Source organism: Cibotium barometz, chromosome 24, assembly GCF_041138505.1.
Source record: "Cibotium barometz isolate CiBa-2024 chromosome 24, ASM4113850v1, whole genome shotgun sequence".
In the NCBI taxonomy this organism is placed as follows: domain Eukaryota; kingdom Viridiplantae; phylum Streptophyta; class Polypodiopsida; order Cyatheales; family Cibotiaceae; genus Cibotium; species Cibotium barometz.
The window spans coordinates 22,390,036-22,410,537 of record NC_141069.1 but is presented as its reverse complement, the minus strand read 5'-3'; positions in this window follow the sequence as shown (position 1 = coordinate 22,410,537).

Genomic DNA, 20,502 nt, shown 5'->3' with positions numbered 1-20,502 from the left:
CATCCAATTGATGCCAATTGAGTCGAATTGAGCTTAATTGATAATAATTGCACTCAATTGGCACCCAATTGATATCAATTGAGTTCGATTAGACTCAATTAACATCAATTAATATTTAATTAAGTCTAATTGATATCAATTAATACTTAATTGAGTCAAATTGATATCAATTAAGTCTAATTAGGTGTCAATTGATCAATTGGACTCAATTGATACCAATTGACATCCAATTGGACTCAATTGACATCAATTGGGTGCCAATTGAGTCCAAGTGACACCCAATTGATATCCATTGCATCCAATTGGGCTCAATTGACATCAATTCACACCTAATTAATGTCAATTGAGTCCAATCACGTTCAATTCACACCCAATTGATGTCAATTGGGCTCAATTGACACCCAATTAACTCAGCCCAATTGATATCAATTGAGTCTAATTCAAACCCAATTGAGTCTAATTACATCTAATTAGACTCAAGTGACATCAATTAACACCCAATTGATGTCAATTAAACTCAATTAACATCAATTAACACCCAATTGATGTCAATTCAGCTCAATTGACATCAATCGTAGTTAATTGATACCCAACTGATGTTAATTGAGCTAAAGTAAGCTTAATTAACATCAATTATACTCAATTGGCACCCAATTGATGTCAATTGAGACTCAATTAACATCAATTAACATCCAATTGAGTTCAATTGACATCAATTAATATCCAATTGAGTCAAATTGATATCAATTAAGTTTAATTGGGTATCAATTGATCAATTGGGCTCAATTTATATCAATTGACATCCAAGTGGACTCAATTGACATCAATTGGGTGCCAATTGAGTCCAATTGACACCCAATTGATATCCATTGCATCCAATTGGGCTCAATTGACATCAATTCATACCTAATTAATGTCAATTGAGTCCAATCACGTTCAATTCACACCCAATTGATGTCAATTGGGCTCAATTGACACCCAATTAACTCAGCCCAATTGATATCAATTGAGTCTAATTCAAACCCAATTGAGTCTAATTACATCTAATTGGACTCAAGTGACATCAATTAACACCCAATTGATGTCAATTAAACTCAATTAACATCAATTAACACCCAATTGATGTCAATTCAGCTCAATTGACATCAATCGTAGTTAATTGACACCCAATTGATGTTAATTGAGCCAAATTAGGCTTAATTAACATCAATTGTACTCAATTGGCATCCAATTGCTGTCAATTGAGACTCAATTAACATCAATTAACATCCAATTGAGTTTAATTGACATCAATTAATATCCAATTGAGTCAAATTGATATCAATTAAGTCTAATTGGATGTCAATTGATCAATTGGGCTCAATTGATATCAATTGACATCCAAGTAGACTCAATTGACATCAATTGGGTGCCAATTAAGTCCAATTGACATCCAATTGATATCCATTGCATCCAATTGAGCTCAATTGACATCAATTCATACCTAATTAATGTCAATTGAGTCCAATCACGTTCAATTCACACCCAATTGATGTCAATTGGGCTCAATTGACACCCAATTGATATCAATTTGGCTTAATTGATACTTAATTGATATTAATTGGACTCGATTGACATTAATTAACACCCAATTGATGTCAATTGAGCTCAATTGACATCAATTGTAGTCAATTGATACCCAATTGATGTCAATTAAGCCAAATTGGGCTTAATGGACATCATTACACTCAATTAGCACCTAATTGATATCAATTGAGTCTAATTGAGCTCAATTAACATCAATTAGCACCCAATTGAGTCTAATTGATATCAATTAATACTTAATTGAGTCAAATTGATATCAATTAAGTCTAATTGGGTGTCAATTGATCAATTGGGCTCAATTGATATCAATTGACATCCACTTGGACTCAATTGACATCAATTGGGTGCCAATTGAGTCTAATTGACACCCAAGTGATATCAATTGCATCGAATTGGGCTCAATTGACATCAATTCACACCTAATTGATATCAATTGAGCCCAATTGATATTAATTGAGTCTAATTCACACCCAATTGAGTCCAATTGCATCTAATTGGACTCAATTGACATCAATAAACACCCAATTGATGTCAATTAAACTCAATTAATATCAATAAACACCCAATTGATATCAATTGACTCCAATTGGGTTTAATTGACACCCACCAATTGATGTCAATTAAGTCCAAATAGATACAATTAGGCTCAATTGACACCTAACTGATGTCAATTGAGTCCAATTGGATTCAATTGAGTCCAATTGGGTTAAATTGGATGCAATTAGGCTTAATTGATGTCAATTGAATTAAATTGGATGTAATTTACCCAATTGATGTCAATTGAGTTCAATTGGATGCAATTAGGCTCAATTGACACCTAATTGATGTCAATTGAGTTCAATTCATACCCATTGTGTCCAATTGAGCTCAATTAACACCCAATTGATGTCAATTGGGCTCAATTAACATCAGTTAACACCCTATTGAGATATTAATTGATATCAATTAACACCCAATTGCTATCAATTGAGTCTAATTCGGCTCAATTGACACTCAATTTACATCCAATTGGGTGTGAATTGAGCTCAATTGTATCATATTAGGCTCAATTGACATCAATTGACACACAATCGATCACACAATTGAGTGCAATTGAGCCCAATTGATATCAATTGTGATCAATTGACACCCGATTGATATTAATTGCATCCTATTGGGCTCAATTGAGCACAATAGGATACAATTAACACCCAATTGAGTGTCAATTGAGTGCAATTGAGCCCAATTGAGCTCAATTGATATCAATTGACACCCAATTGATGTCAACTGAGCTCAATTGAGCTTAATTGACATTAATTATAATAAATTAACACCCAATTGAAGTCAATTGGGCTTAATTAAATCAATTAACATCCAATTATTATCAATTGAGTCCAATTCGACTCAATTGATACTTAGTTTACACCCAATTTATGCAAATTGGGTGTAAATTGGGCTCAATTGCGTCGAATTAGGCACAATTGACATCAATTGACACCCAATTAATATCAATTGAGTGTAAATCAAGTGTAATTGAGTCCAATTGGGCTCAATTGAGTGCAATGATGTCATGGACAATTGAGTCAATTGATGTAAGTATAGTTAGATTTAATTGGTGTGTCAATTGAACTTAAGGCCAGCAAATTATACAAAACTTTTTTTGTGCCAAGAATTTTGAACTTTTGACATCATAAATGAGTCCAGAAGGCCCAAAAATGGTAAGAATGACTGTGAGCATGATTTTTTAAATTTTTTTAAATTTTTTTAAATTTTTTTAAATTTTTTTAAATTTTTTAATTTTTTAATTTGTCCGCCGGGAAAATGGGTTTTCCCGGCGGGCCCACCGGGAAATGACATTTTCCCGACGGGATTACTGGCAGAGAAGGTTTTTGCAGGTCATAAAAAATGCCCGTGAATATACATTGTGATCACAAGAATTTTTATGTTAACAACAGGTTTTGTTAACGTGATCACGAAATTGTGAAGACGTTAATGAAATCCCTGCTTCCAACACATGATAAGTTACTTGTACGTTATTCTCAACAACTTAATAGTGAAAAGCTAACTTTCAACATAAACCATTTTAACATAAAAAAATATTTTTTTATTAACACACAAAAATAATATATACTAGATTTAAATATTTAACACGAAATATTTTTATCAATATTATACAATTACAAAAAACATAAGACTACTCTTGGTAGCCTTGATATTAAATAGTAATCGTATAGATGACACCATCTTATGTTCAAATGATGTCCCGTAGGCTAATTTATAGAATCCTCAATGATCTAATAAACATAGTGATTTGATTTTAAAAAAATTAAGGTTTTTTACTCTTAAGGTGTTCGCCTAAGTGGTCATTTAATATGCCCTTTCAAGATAGAAGCAACAAAAAGTGGGTTAACAGGTCCCGTCAGTTTTGCATGTTAGTAATAATGAGATTACAAGGGCGCGACAGTGAGTGGCTGTGACCTATCTAACCCTGATTTGTAAGTCTCTTCTCCTATAATTCAAATCACGCCTTTTTTGAAAAAAAAAACAAAAAGTGGGTTAAAATTCGGTCCTTCAAATCAAGCTTGTTTTTTTACGACCCTTGCCCTTAAAAATTGCCAGGTTTGGTGAAACATAACAAGTTTTTTTTATATTTTAAAGTAATTTTTGACGGGCATTTTAACTTTTTGCAAGTATTTCATGGCCAAAATGCTCAAAAACCATGCATGAGGCCCTTCAACAAGGCGAAACTATGCTTTCAAATGAATTAAGGGCCAGCCTTGAAATTTGAGGCGTGGAGCATGCTTGCAATTGGAAATTCGACGCGGGCTTTGAAGGGGTCAATCTTCAAACTTCAGTCTCTAGACTCGAGAGCAGTAGACATGAAAGTGAAAGTGACAACATGGTATACAGTGTACAACCCTAAACGCATTGAATGCAGCATTTAAAGCCCTAACGCATTGAATGGAACATTTAAAGAAGCGTCAACTTCTGCAGTTAAGAGCCAAAATCTTAAGGAGGACTTGAGTCGGGTACTGGTGAAGGACCAAGGTGGCATGGCTCTCATAGGATCAGGCTATATGTTTGATTACGGCCAACTCCCAAGGCTGTAATTATACAGATACACACAGTCAAGGCTATGGCGATGAAGCCCCGAGAAATAGTATTTCTTTGACCAAAGCTTCAAGGCGGTACGTCGATGGATACCTGATGAAATGATACTGTCATGCATGGTTGGAAGAGAGGAATCTGTTGGGAAACTCGCTGGTCTCTGATCTCTCCATGCTCCGTGCTCCATTGCGCTGCAGTCTGCAGACTCCATTGCCCGGACTGCATACATGCCTCCTGTGCAGGCACAGGCGCTCGCATTCATTGCCTCCTGCACTCAAAACTTACCTGGAGAATGGTTAGCAGCAACAACACCGCTCATATAACTTCCACCGGTCCACTTCACAAGCTGCATCCTGCCCGGGTGGTCACATCTGAACCGGCTACCACGATCCAAGGTGTAACAGTCTGTGTTCTGAGAGAGAGCCTAGAGTCTAAGGCTTTTTGTAAACACATTTTAGTAGAGTGGAACCTCACTTTTAGGGGAAAATTCAGCCCTCTTTCTTCACTTATTTGTGGAAATCATCCCTCAACATCTCAATACCAAGACAGGTGAGGATGTGAGTGCAACATCTCTATCTCTATATATTATCTTAAGGAAGAGTTTGACAAAGCTGCCACGTGGCAAGAATTTGGAGGTTAGGGAAAGGGAAGAGGAGGTTTGGGTAGCATTTGATTTTGGAAGCCTCAAAAGACGTGCGAAGCACGGGTTTCCAACTAGTTTCAATACCAAGACATGTGAGGATGTGAGGGTGCAATATCATGTGTGCCAATTGGAAATCCAATTAAAGGTTGCAAAAAACAAAGAATGTGTGAACTATAATAAATTAAGTTTTGAGTATTCATGTGGAAAAGTAAGTAGGGAGACGTGCCATTTCTACCAAGCATAGAAACAAATGTATCAAGGATCCATTTTAAAGCAGTGTTCAGGAAATATATTTTATTGGGCCGGATTGAGAACCTTCTCATTGTAATTTGAAGAGGAAATTGACCATTTTGAGAAGGCATTTCTCTATAAATTTTACAAAATATATCTAAAACTTGAAAATTGTGAAGAGGATTCTTCTCCTTCTCCCACAAATTTGAGCAAGCTTTGCACAAAATTGAACAAGTTCTGGGCTACGTCAAGCCCACCTTTTCTCAAATGCTGATTTAAAGTATCTCGGCTTATTGATTGATGGTATGGATATAAAAAAACATCTATTTTTTTGGGTTCTAAAGGATGTTCAAAAGAGACTTTTATTCAAATGAATCTTGTTGATTGTTTAAAATTCTTGATGACTTGTGTGTTCTTAACACATAACCGAATATGCGTAATTATATAAACAAAAGCAATAGTTAATATAATGGAATATGCATAATGATACAAACAAAACAATGGCTAATACAACGGAATATTACATCGTGGAAGGGCCCTCTACTAAGAAAATTACACTTGTAGCTTAATAACACATTAAGAAATTTACACTTGTAGCTTAACATGACAATAAGGGATAATAAGAATCAAACATTTCTTACATATCTCGCTATGCTAATAGATAAAGGTGATCAAAATTAGGTCTCTTAGTTGGTCACTCATGATCGAATTGATCGAATATTTGATACTTTCATAAAGAAAGGTTCATAGCAATATGAATTCACATTACTAGAGATGACAACTTTGTTAAAAGATGTATCATTTCCTCTAATCATCTACGTGAGATTACATGTGATTTATGCAAGGGTTACTTGATGAGAGGAAAAATGTATCGAGAATCCCAATGATTTGAATTTTCAACATCAATTTTTAATTAAAAGGAAGAATGACCAGAAAAGTATATCTATATGAAAAATAAATTTTGATAACACTCAACTTAGATCATATTAGGGAGTTTGAGAAAATCCCCGTACTTTGGGAATTCCAAATGGTGGCACTTTTGAATGTACTTATTAGAGTGTCTTGAGCACTCTAAATTTGTTGGAGACAATATACTTAGAGCCTTTATGTGAGCTTTCCAATGATCTATCACATGAGGGGGTTCTAAAGGATGTTGAAAAGAGACTTTTATTCAAATGAATCTTGTTGATTGTTTAAAATACTTGATGACGTTTGTGTTCTTAACATAACTGAATATGCATAATGATATAAACCAAAACAATAGCTAATATAATGGAATATGCATAATGATACAAACAAAACAATAGCTAACACAATGGAATATCACATCGTGGAAGGGCTCTCTACTAAGAAATTTATACCTGTAGATTAATAACACAATAAGGAATTTTCACTTGTAGCTTAACAAGACAATAAGAGATAATAAGAATCAAACATTTCTTACATATCTCACTATACTAATAGATAAAGGTGATCAAAATTAGGTCTCTTAGTTGGTCACTCATGATCGAATTATTCATCAAATATTTGATACTTTTATAAATAAATGTTCATAGCATTATGAATTCACATTACTAGAGATGACAACTTTTTTGAAAGATGTATCATTTCCTCTTATCATCTACATGAGATTGCATGTGACTTAAGGCTATATATGCAAGGCTCAATTGATGAGAGGAAAAATGTATCAAGAATCCCAATGATTTGAATTTTCAACATCAATTTGTAATTAAAAGGAAGAATGGCCACAAAGTATATCTATATGAAAAATCAATTTTGATAACACTTAAAGATCATATTAGGGAGTTTGAGAGAAAATCCCCATACTTTGGGAATTCCAAAAGGTGACACTTTTGAATCTACTTATCAGAGTATCTTAATCACACCAGCTTCTTGTAATTTGTTGAAGACTATATATTTAGAGCCTATATGTAAGCTTTCCAATGATATATCACATGAGGGGGTTTTGACAAAAGATTGGTAGGGTTCACCGTGCTCCTCATTTGTGAATATTTCCAAAGTGGGAATTGGGAATTTTTCAAACTTCCCAATATTTATTGTCTTTTGAGTGGCAACCAAGTAATAGATTACAATTTTCGAAATTACTTTAATTTGTATAATTTTTGCCACTGTTCAAAAATATTTATTTATGATCATAATATGTTGAGAAGAAGGATGATCAACAAATCATCAATATTATTTATGATATGGTGAGAAATATGATGATCATGCCTAGGTATGTACAGATAATATAAGGTTGAATTATCTTGTAATCAAGGCCTTAGTGAACAAAACATTTGGATGGTTTAAGAGAAGATCTAGACTAGTCATGTATTAGTGAGTAAGTAAAATCGAGTTTGCATATCTAATTGATGCTAAGTGGTAGTGATTAAAGATTCTATTTACGATTAAAGAGCCTAATTACTCCTTATAAAACATTTTCTTCTAAGTTTATAGAATATATGTGTGTGTTGCATTGCGAAAGGGTCATTTGTTATCTCCACTTTTATTTTTTGGTATTACCTTGAGAGAGAGAGAGAGAGAGAGAGAGAGAGAGAGAGAGAGAGAGAGGGAGAGAGAGAGAGGATGGTGATTATTGTTGTTTGTTTGTTGTGATCATTATGTGTGTGTTCATCATAATAGTTTTTATTGTGGTTGTGTTATATTGGGCATCTTATTTTGAGGTCTTGTTTCATCAATTTGACGATGCATCAGTGGTGTCATAGAATAATGGATTTTGTGATTACGTATGTGCTGAAGATAGTGCATGATGAAACCATGGGTAACTTTAGTAATTAAGTTTCTATTGAAATCTTATGTCATGCAAGCAAGTAGTCTCTCTATGAATCACTAATTATCTTTGTCAAATATATCTCTTTGTGGCATGCTATTCGTGATTCACTGCATGCAAAGATCTTACATGCCATACATGTTTGTTATTTTCCTTATAGTATTGAAGCAAGGTCCATCCTTGTTTCTTGGTTTGTTTGCATAAGTGGCCATGTTATTCTGCACTAGGAGAAGTGCTACCTTTGGATGGTGTTATACTTGTACGTTGTTTGTTTATCTTGCATGTGGTGCTGATATCTAAACTTTATGAAAGCCTTGCATTTTGTATTTGTTGTGAAAATTCATCTAAGTGGTTCGTGAAAGATGGTGCCTAAGGTATGCTACTTTGACAAGAATGATTACATGGATGGTTTCAAGTACTACACTTGGATGGTGAAGATGTAGATGGGAATCATGGAAAGATATATGTGGGGGATTATCTCTAGGATTGAGAGAAATCCATCAACTTGAGATTTGGAAGATGTGGCTAAGTGGGTAAGCGTTGACATGAAAGCCCTATCCTTCATTATCTCTAGCATTGAAAGAAATCCATCAACTTGAGATCTAGAAGATGTGGCTAAGTGGGTAAACATTGACATGAAAGCCCTATCCTTCATTATCTTATGGTTTGTGGACACGTAGGTACCATAAGAAAATTTGGCCAAGATCTTGTATGAAGCACAAGAATGGCTCATAATGATATTTTGGGAGAAAAATGTATAGTGCTATCTCTTCTTGTGGAAGATATTTTCTCAAATAGAGATCTCTGAAGGCATGCGTATCACAAATCATCTAAGTGAACTTCATTTGGTGATGGATCAACTCATTGGTGCTACAATAGTAGCTAAAGAGGAAGATGCATGTGAAAGTGCCTTCCCTGTGACCATATTGCATTATATAGTTTGTACTGACATAAAAAAGGTTTAGCATGATATTTAGTATAGTGCATTAAACAAGGTATATAAAAATCAAAGCATGAGACAAAGATGAAGAGTATAATTACTTGAGGGTCATATCCTTGTGTAAACTCATGCTCTTCCCTTGTGACCATCTCTTCATTTTTTGATTCCATCGATATTGCTATACGAAGCCATTCTATATTAATCACATTTGGTAGAGGTTCTAAGTCGGGCGGGAATAACAAGTAACTATTTTATCTTCTCTCATCCTTTCATTTATTGATTATATCCTTGTATCTCTCCCAATCCACTTCTCCATGATAGGACTATTTAGAATGCAGAATGTATTCACCTTTTGGCTTAATGCATTATCTAGTATTTGTTGCCTTCCTTTTTGTTGTGGCACATTAGTGATTAGTCAATCATCCTCCTTATTACTCCACAATCGTGGCATGGAAGGATCTATGCAAGGATGTTTTGAGATACACACAAGAGACTCTTGCATCAACCATCCCTTTACCATGCTTGCTTCTGGCCTTGCGCTTTCTCTCACAACGTTCTTCAAGGTTTTCACACGAACCTTTCAAGAATATCGATGCTTATATCAACGATGAGAGCTCGGAGTTAAAAAAATCTCTCTCCCTTGAAAAGGGGATCGTTGCTTGTAGTGAATGTAAAAAAAAGACACTAAGCAATAGTGAGTCTTTGCATTCTATGTCAAAAACTTAGTAAACAAACTAGTTGTCTAAAATAATTTATGCCATATTAGAGAGATGCATCAAATCTCTCATGATTAATACTGAAATTGGTCAATAATATGGATGTTTTTGTGGTATTAAGGGAGTCTCACAATCGAGGAAATGTACATTTAGGAGTATCCTCAAGAGTATTCCGAGAGCCTCACAATCGAGGAAATGTACATTTAGGAGTATCCTCAAGAGTATTCCGAGAGCCTCACAATCGAGGAAATGTACATTTAGGCGTATCTTCAAGACTATTCAGAGAGCCTCACAATCCAGATCGAGGAAATGTACATTTAGGAGTATCTTCAGTAACAATTTTTCTTCTCAAGCAAGAGGAACTCCACATACATATAGAGATGATGATGTGTTTAAGAGACACATTGGTATTCGGAATAATCAAATCTTGAGAGTCTTTGAGGTGTGACACTAATGCGAATTGACTATGATGAGAACACACCTATAAAGAACTGACAACAAGTCTATTTCGAACAATGACAATTCCTCTTCTCAAACAATAGATACACCATAGACAACAAGATGATTTCATCTTTAAAACACACAAGGCATCCTTACAATAAAAGTCGGTTTTGAGACAGCTTCCCAATTATGAATTGTATATCATGTCTCTGTGAGTGAAAATTCTTCTTTTAAATCTTTAGGAGCTCTGCAACAAACATACATAGACAATGATATCTTTTAGAGACAAAAGACATCCTTATGGTTAGTAATAGACATGGGTATAAATATAAGGTTGTAATTAATGCAATGTTGAGATAGTGAATGAATTAATCCCCATTCAAAAGCAAAAGACATCGTGACTTGAGCTGAAGAAGCCATTCAAGCTTGAATTACCATTGAAATCTCATTCTCCACTACATTTCTGATGAGATTTAAAAAAATAGAGCACCTTCCCCACCGATGCTCAACTATGAAGGGGACTTCCATGTCCATCTCCACTCCAACTCTAGAGAATTCAGTGTGCCCAATTAACTCACTACTGTGGGACACTAAATCATTTTGATTTCTGTGGGATCACTTAGCTCTATGTGTAGCTAGCTTGTGTGTGTGTGTGTGAGAGAGAGAGAGAGAGAGAGAGAGAGAGAGAGTAGCTCTTAAAACTAGCAATTAGGTTTAAAAAACGTACACACAAGCACAAACACCAATTGGCTAATAGACATAAATATCCATGACCTAAAAGAATAGAAATATCCATGACCTAGTTACAACTTACAAAATGGCTATGTCCCATCATTATGCCTGAGAGTTGAAAGCTCCAATGGGCATCAAAGCCATTTTAGCTTTCAGGTAAAGGCTACCACTAAAAAGAAGCTTGCAAATAAAGGCCGTAAAAGCAAATTTTCCTTAATAGTGGCCTAGGCCTTCAATTTTGAAGTCGAGAGTAAGGTTGATTGCCCATCATCCATGACTTCTTGCAAAAAAAATGGACGTGATTCGAAAATAATGAACTTAAAAGCATTCTTATCACCATAGTTCGGCATAGGAGTAAGAGCCAAGCAAGTTGAACGATGGTTCTGAAGAGCAGTTACTGCAACAAAAAAGCAATGAATTAGCTTAGGAAAGATAGAGCATAGAACACACACACGCACACACACCCATTGCAGCTGAGATACACACGCGCGCACACACCCATTGCAACTGCGATATTGGCGCGGCTCAATTGAATCATGCCCGCTTCTTCTCTTGCACACATGATCTAATTGAATCGCTCCAGTATCGCAAGCCGCCGCCACGTAAATCTTGTAATTCTTCGCCTGCTGGCTCGCGAGCTTCCTTTCATGCATTCATCTGCACATACACACAATCATAACCCTAATCAGTAACTTGTAATTATGTACGCGTGTGTTAGATTAACTCCAATATACAAGAATTGATTCACTGCACGTACCTGCTCTCTCCCTCGTCAGAAGATACACAACCCTAATCTTTCTTGAAATGAGAAATTAAACCCAAAAGGTGATTAAGAGCGAACTCTTTAGTGGGCAAGGCAAAAACGATCAAATAACAAGACTCAAGTAGGTAGCACGCCCTACTTTTATGTATTATTAGAAGCAAATTAAGAAAGAAAAGTGAGGGTTGCTTACAGACCTGCTGCAAGAAAACATGGAAAAAAATGAAGTGACTCTAATTATATTAATCATGTTTCTGTAAAGAGAAAAGGCAGGACTAGTGTGAAGCTGTGATATTGGCACGGCTCAATTGGATCAAAAGGGCACTTGTTTTGCACTCCAAATCCGAGTGAGCCGCTCCAATACCACAGCCAAGCAACGCTAATTGCCTTCTCTAATCAGTGTGAGCTCTCAGACAACCTTAGTCCTCCAAGTTATTTAAATTGAAAACACCATAATTAATTAGTAATATCTAATCATAAATGTTGCTTGATAATGGATAGCTGCTAGAAGCACCTCGATCATGAGTAGTATACACTCATAATTGGTGTAGGGTATTGCCCACCAACAAAGCTAAATAGAAGCATCTCTAATACATTGAGTGCTAGTATGCCCATAACTGTTGCTAAGTAATAGGCTTGTGTTCTCTTATAATTGTGCTAGTATGTCTCAACAAAGCTCATGGAACCGCTGATCTATGCATCACTCTATAGCTTCTTTGTACTCAGTCTTGTTGCTTAGGGTTAATGCTCAGCAAAGCTTTGTGCAGACTGTTTCTCAACATCAAACTCAAAGAAACACCCCTATGAGTATCATGTACTTATATCTCTGTGAGTATCATGTACTTATATCTCTAACATGTGTTGCTAGGCATTATTGTAGACAAGCTAAGGTGTAGAGTATAGCTTAATAGACCTTATGGAACCCTAGAATTTACTCATACTTGTTTCTAAATAGAGCTTATGGAACCCTAGAATTTACTCATGCTTGTGGTTTAAATTATAATTCTACAAAGCTTTGTGTGGACTATGGCTTAACAAAGCTCATGAAAGCATCTCTACTAGCATCATATACCTATGGTGTTTGATGCTGATTATGGAAGAGTAATTGCTCAAAGAACTTTATAGGAGAACTTCCAAGGCTCAAAATTGTTGGTGTAGAGTCACCCACAAGGCTCTCCCTTGTAATTATGCCCAAAAAAAAAAAATGGTGTTCTTTAAAGGCTATAGCCAAGAATTATGCTCACATTCAAACTTCAACACAAGTTATAATTTATAAACTTGCTTCGCTTCTCAAATTTTTATTCAAATAAAATGTAAACAACATGCCCCTTTAAAATAAAATAAAAATAAAAAATGTAAACACTATATTAACCTAGAAATATTTTTTAAAGGAAATAATTAATAAAATAAATGCATGATCTGAAGATATATAGTTACTCTATCATGAGTCCCATTGATTATCAACTCACATCACCGGTTACTTTATACATGCACATGCTTTTTTCACATCAACCTAGATTCAGTTTCAAGCTTTAAATTATTGAAAAGAAAATAAGCAATTAAATCAATCAATGCTCACAACTTACAAGTTGCAACAATGCCTCATTTGCTTTGAATTGATTTATGGTGTACGTTAGAAAAATATAAAAGTAATAAAAATAATATCTAAATTTTATTTATTTATATTGAACTTGCAGACCAAGTTCCATTCATGCGGCTTTTTTATTTTTCTTTTTGAAATATTAAAGAAGAAATGCTTTTTGGTATGATAAATATGCGATTTCTGAAAAACATAACAAATACCTCTTAATATATTTTCAGTATTTTCAAAAATTAAGAACATAACAAATACCCAGTCAAGTAGTTTGGAGATTCATTTGAATCAATCAAGAACCCATATTATATATATATATATATATATACAAATATATGTATATATATATTGTTGTTTGTTTTCATTACATCACAGAAAACTTGCAAACTATATACAATGCACCTGCAACATTTTTGTGTTCACCTGCAAATTACATTTTCTAAAAATTGAAAAATCTGCAAAATTTAAAGGATTTCAGTTATAATTTTTAGCTCAAAATTCTCATCAAAAGCCTTCAAAATTAATTTAAAAGGTCCAAGTATTGTGATTTGTTGAAAAGAAAAAAGTTTTTCTGGGAACACTGCGGAACTTTCACACCAAGGTATTAAATGATGTACCAACACTCTCGTCAAAGAATACAATTGGCAGTACCTCGGGTCGGCAGGTGATTAAATCGGTAATAAATATGAAGGATTCAAAAAAAAAAACTGTCCCTGCATGCCCATGCAAAGCACTTAAGTGTGCTTTTCTCTCTTAAAAGCCCTCTGAAGCCCCTTCAGACAGTCACAATTTCCAATGCAAATATGTCTCTCACTCGGTTAAAGCTTTTCTTTTCTTTTTTTTGAAAAAAAAACACCCTATTCTAGATGAAAAACATTGAGTAAAAAAGCCTCTAAATTTGGATGGCATTTTGAGTCATAGTTTTTAATAAATTAGAACTTACAGCCATCTCTCCCTTTAGCTGATTTTTATTCAATATTACGTTTTCTTTTACAAATTTGAAAATTATCTTCTGTATTTGTTTACATAATTTGATGTTGCATAGTCTACAATATAAGTGATTGTAATTTTTTATTTTTTATTTTTCTCAGGTTAAATTAATAAGAAATGAATATTACACCCGGCTTTGTGTATAGAAGTCACACACACCACCGCTTGCAATTTGTTTGTACAAGGGTGCACATCCAGCGAGTCAGTGAGTATCCAACCCAGGACCTCTGGAATAACACTCAACCTCTTCTATCAACTGAGCTACTGTCGTGGTTGCCATTTTCATATATTTCGGAGATGATACCTCAAGAATTTTGTTTCAAAGTCAAAATGTATTTTACAAAGATCATGCGTGAGATTTTGAGACGAGTTTTTCTCCAAGGTGAGCTTTCTAATCGAAAATGCCAAATTATAGAAAAAAATTAAGGCCAATAGCTCTAGTTTTTAGAGCTGGCAAAATCAATGCAAATGTTTTTATTTTCAAGTAACCACATTCTTAACTTTGTTGAAGTTGCTTCTTTCAACCACTCTTCATGTACCCCACTCCTTCAACCAAACACACACACACACACACACACACACACACATACATACACACAGTCAAACACAACTTACAAGTTGCACTTGCTATCACCCCATTCCCTCCACCACACCCCCCAACACACACGTACGCACATGCATGTGTGCGCGCACACACACACAAACACAACTTACTAGTTCACCCCACTCCCTCCAATCCCAAAATGAACACACACCTTACAAGTCGTGCTTGCTATTGCCCATTCCTTCCACACCCCCCCCCCTCCCACACACACACACATAACAAGTTGCACTTGCTATCATCCCACTCAAAACACACACATACACAGCTTACAAGTTGCACTTGCCTATCACCCCACTCCCTCCATACCACCCCACTCATGACTCCCTCACACACACAACTTACAAGTTGCACTTGCCATCATCCCACTCGTGACTCCCTCACACACACACAACTCCACAGACACACACTCACACACACAACTTACAAGTTGCACTTGCTATCGCCCACTCCCACTCCCTCTAGCCCTAGCCCCAACCCCAACAAACAAAAACACACACACACACAAGTTGGTTCTTTGAATCACTTAATGCTATTCCCGCACTCCTTCCAACAAACCAAAAAAACACACGCGGCACACAGAAATCACACAAAAAAGGCAAAGAAAAAGAGTTTTTATATACATATATAAAGGTAGACATGGAAGGTAAAATGAACGGATAGAGGATGGCCGTGCATGGCATTTTGATGAGGATGGGAGTGAGGAATCAAGGCTAAATGATAATTATGGGTTGATAAATGGAGGGTACGGTGTGAATCAAGGATAAATTGTAACAGACTAAAGATTTGACTCGGAGAAGGGAACTGTGAATAATTTACATAATGCCGGCAGAAAAAAAGCAGTGCGCTCTGTCTCTCAATCTATCCCCCCCCAACCAAGTCTCCATCTCAGTCAAATCAGAGGCTGACCCGCATTCACACACGTACGGGACCACGCGCCTGCTTCAATCTAGCTGGTATCGTACCCACCACCTTGCGTTAACCCTTTGCCTCACCTCATTTAATACAGCCCTGCCTTTACTATTCCTACAAGCATACCTTAATTTCTCTTTTTTTTTTAATAAACAGACAGGAGGGATTATATATTATATAACATAACGGAATACAAAATGGATAGATCTTTTGAAAGCTACAAGTTCTGAAATTTTTCCTACAATTGATTCATCCCTCTGTATTTTTCTTACAATTTTTCCTTTGTTAATATTAAAAGGAGGGGCTTATACAGAAAGCTTTTTGTACGGACATGACCCACTCTAGGTAGGACTCAAACCTCTACAATTTGGTAGAATTCTTAAAAGCATTAATGTCCAGGATGCAGCCAGCAAGTTGTTGCACTTCTTCTTCAATCCCTTTTCTTTTCTTTTCTTTCTCAAAGGGACGGCTGTTTATATTAAGAAGTTAAAAAGAGTTACATAAGATAAAGAGCTTTCACAGCAAAACGTCCTTGGTGATTACTGCCTCTCTCAATAGCATCATATCTTGGATTGAATTGATCAGCTTGTCATCCTGTCTGACCTTTGCTCTCTCGTGTAGCTGGGCTATCTTGGCATCCAAGTCTCTCAATCTCCTCTGAATGAATCTTTCACCTACATGTATCGAAGGATCTTTCAACCAGATGTGGTGAGTAGGCATACTCTTATAAATGAAGTCCAATCTGTTTAACCACACAGGCGCCAAAGCATTTCAAACCTCAACATAGCCCATAACTCCATAGAGCACCCAATGCTTTCCCCCAGAACCAGATTTTTTGAGCCTAGGGACCGGCCATTCCAGTCTTGTATACAAGATGCTAGAGAGTCAAAGCATCTTTTGGCTTGTGGACAGTGGAGGAAGATATGTAAGTCATCCTCCATAGCTTGACATCTACGACATTTACCATCCCCAATGTTAATAATGAGAGCTCTCTGACGGGTTTAGATGGCCCTATGCATTACCAGCCATACCAAGCAAGCTTTCTTTGGCTCAACATACTTATTCCACAGCTTACCAAAGAGGAAGTACCATTGTGATCTATCCCACATAAGACCCCATCTCTTGTTGAGTTTGTAGTGCGTAGGGGGAGCCCTATGCTTGGCAGGGATGGGCAGCAAGTTAGTCTGTGACCTCCACTCAAAGGCTTTAGGGTGAGGTAAATCAATAATAAAGAGTAACCAATAATCTGTATGACTCCACAATCTAATCCTATCACCAATGAGTTCTTATAACTCTCCATTAGACACAGTGTAAATCCTTATCAACTCTGCTCTGGATAGCCAGATGTTATTAGAAGTATCCCACACATCCCACCAACTACATATACCTTTCTTATGGATCCTAAGAGTAGTCTCAGCCGAGATCTCATCTACTTGGGGAACAATCAAACAATGCCACCACATAGAGTCTCTACCATGGAGGCCCCATGTGTAGCTAGGTTCTTATGACAGAATTAGGTCCCCTTTCTCTGCATTCCATGCTGACCAAAGGGATATGAAAAGAGGGTTGCCAATAGGTTTGATGTGGAAACTACTCACCATTATTGTGAGGGGCAAAAGATTCTTCCATTTGGGGTGTTTTTTAAGTTTGAATTGGTTATTATTCCTATTAATTAGCCAAGATCATTCTTCTAATTGGTTAAGAAAGCTTAGGATCCACTTAATAGTCATTCTATCACCCAAGTTTGTCACATCTATGAGAAAGATCTGTCTTTTTGATAAGCCTCGGGAGGTGAGCAAACTGTCTATTGGCATCTAGTGAGAAGTAGTTAATACATGCATATTTCTATTTATGTTTTCAACTTGAGTTATGTTTAAGATGCTACTTTATATTCATTTTATGGTTTTCAAGGGCTTTAAGTCATATATGGATATCGCAGGTTGAACTTTTCCCTGGGGAGGTTCACTATATGTAAACTCTCGATATCACTTGTGTTCAAGGCCTGATTTAAAAATCCCTTATTTGTAATTTTTTCATGAATAAAGCATACCCTTTTTTTATTCAATCTGCAAATACCCCCTTTAAGTGGTGGTACCCTTCTGTATGTTAAAAATGTGTTAAAAAAGGATTTTTAAAACCCCTTCTCTTGAACCCATTTTCTACGCTTACATATTTGTGAGTGACCCCCTTGAGAATTTTCCTAAGATTCAAGGCAACATATCCATGATTGAAGATCTCACAACATTGTTTTGAAAGGTTAAAGCCTTTTTTTGTTCGGAAATTGAAAGACCACTACACATGTAGTTGTATTACACATATACAAATGATTTTTTTAAAGGATGCGGTCAATCAAATGCGCCATCACCAGTTTGGAATCCATGAATATGTTTGTCCATCAAGAAACGACCTATTCGTGTTGTGGTGATTCTATCTTAACACATAGAAATAAATTAAGAAATGGCCTAAAATAATGTGTTCAAAGTGACTTAATGGTGCAAATAACATTAATTCCATGACTTTCATACAAATCACCACAACAGACAGGGCTGTGTTCGTCCATGAAGAAACGGCATGTTTGCTTTGTCGTCGTGATTCTATCTTAACACACATAAATAACTCAAGAAATGGCCTAAAATAATGCGCTCAAAGTGTCAATGGTACAAAAAACATTTATTCCATGACTTTCACAAATCACGACAATGTGAGAGGGTTGCGTTCGTCCATGAAGAAACGACATATTTGTGTTGTGGTGATTGTATCTTAATATTGTCATAGGAGTGAGATTTTTTATATATTTTACCATTCAATTTTTGTAAAACGAAAGCTTGTAGAGCAAGCTTGGGCTAAAAATAGCCATGTACTCTATTTTTTATGGAATAAAATACTATAAAAATACTCAAGCGGAGATGTTTTTGGGCACATGCTTGGGGGGGCAGTTGGGACGAGATATAAAAATACTCAAGTAGGGATGCTTTTGGCAAATTCTTGGGGGGGACAGTTCGAACCCAATCTAGTGTTCTATCTCATTTTTTGTATTTTTTGTGGGAACGAATGGTTAAAATACTTGTTGGAAAGTATTTCTCAGCCATTATAACAGCCTCGATGGAGCTTAATTGTGTTGCTTCCAATGTGTCTCTACTACTAATCTCTTTCCTTGATATCCAACGTACCACTACACCAATTTTATAAATTGTTGCTCTAATGTCATCATTGAGGCAATCCTTGATGGCTATAGGAAGCATGAATTGCAAGAATTTGTGCCAATCATGACTCTTCAAGCCACTAAGCTCATCGTCCTTTGTAAATGCTCCCTTCAAGAAATGCATGCATCCTGTAGGGGTTGGAAACTCACTAATGCACTTCTTTACACACCGTTGCTCATCCTTTGTCATGACCCAAGGTGCTTTTTCCTTTGTTAATATTAAAAGGAGGGGCTTATACAAAAAGCTTTTTGTACGGACATGACCCACTCTAGGTAGGACTCAAACCTCTACAATTTGGTAGAATTCTTAAAAGCATTAATGTCCAGGATGCAGCCAGCAAGTTGTTGCACTTCTTCTTCAATCCCTTTTCTTTTCTTTTCTTTCTCAAAGGGACGGCTGTTTATATTAAGAAGTTAAAAAGAGTTACATAAGATAAAGAGCTTTCACAGCAAAACGTCCTTGGTGATTACTGCCTCTCTCAATAGCATCATATCTTGGATTGAATTGATCAGCTTGTCATCCTGTCTGACCTTTGCTCTCTCGTGTAGCTGGGCTATCTTGGCATCCAAGTCTCTCAATCTCCTCTGAATGAATCTTTCACCTACATGTATCGAAGGATCTTTCAACCAGATGTGGTGAGTAGGCATACTCTTATAAATGAAGTCCAATCTGTTTAACCACACAGGCACCAAAGCATTTCAAACCTCAACATAGCCCATAACTCCATAGAGCACCCAATGCTTTTCCCCAGAACCAGATTTTTTGAGCCTAGGGACCGGCCATTCCAGTCTTGTATACAAGATGCTAGAGAGTCAAAGCATCTTTTGGCTTGTGGGACAGTGGAGGAAGATATGTAAGTCATCCTCCATAACTTGACATCTACGACATTTACCATCCCCAATGTTAATAATGAGAGCTCTCTAACGAGTTTAGATGGCCCTATGCATTACTAGCCATACCAAGCAAGCTTTCTTTGGCTCAACATACTTATTCCACAGCTTACCAAAGAGGAAGTACCATTGTGATCTATCCCACATAAGACCCCATCTCTTGTTGAGTTTGTAGTGCGTAGGGGGAGCCCTATGCTTGGCAGGGATGGGCAGCAAGTTAGTCTGTGACCTCCACTCAAAGGCTTTAGGGTGAGGTAAATCAATAATAAAGAGTAACCAATAATCTGTATGACTCCACAATCTAATCCTATCACCAATGAGTTCTTATAACTCTCCATTAGACACAGTGTAAATCCTTATCAACTCTGCTCTGGATAGCCAGATGTT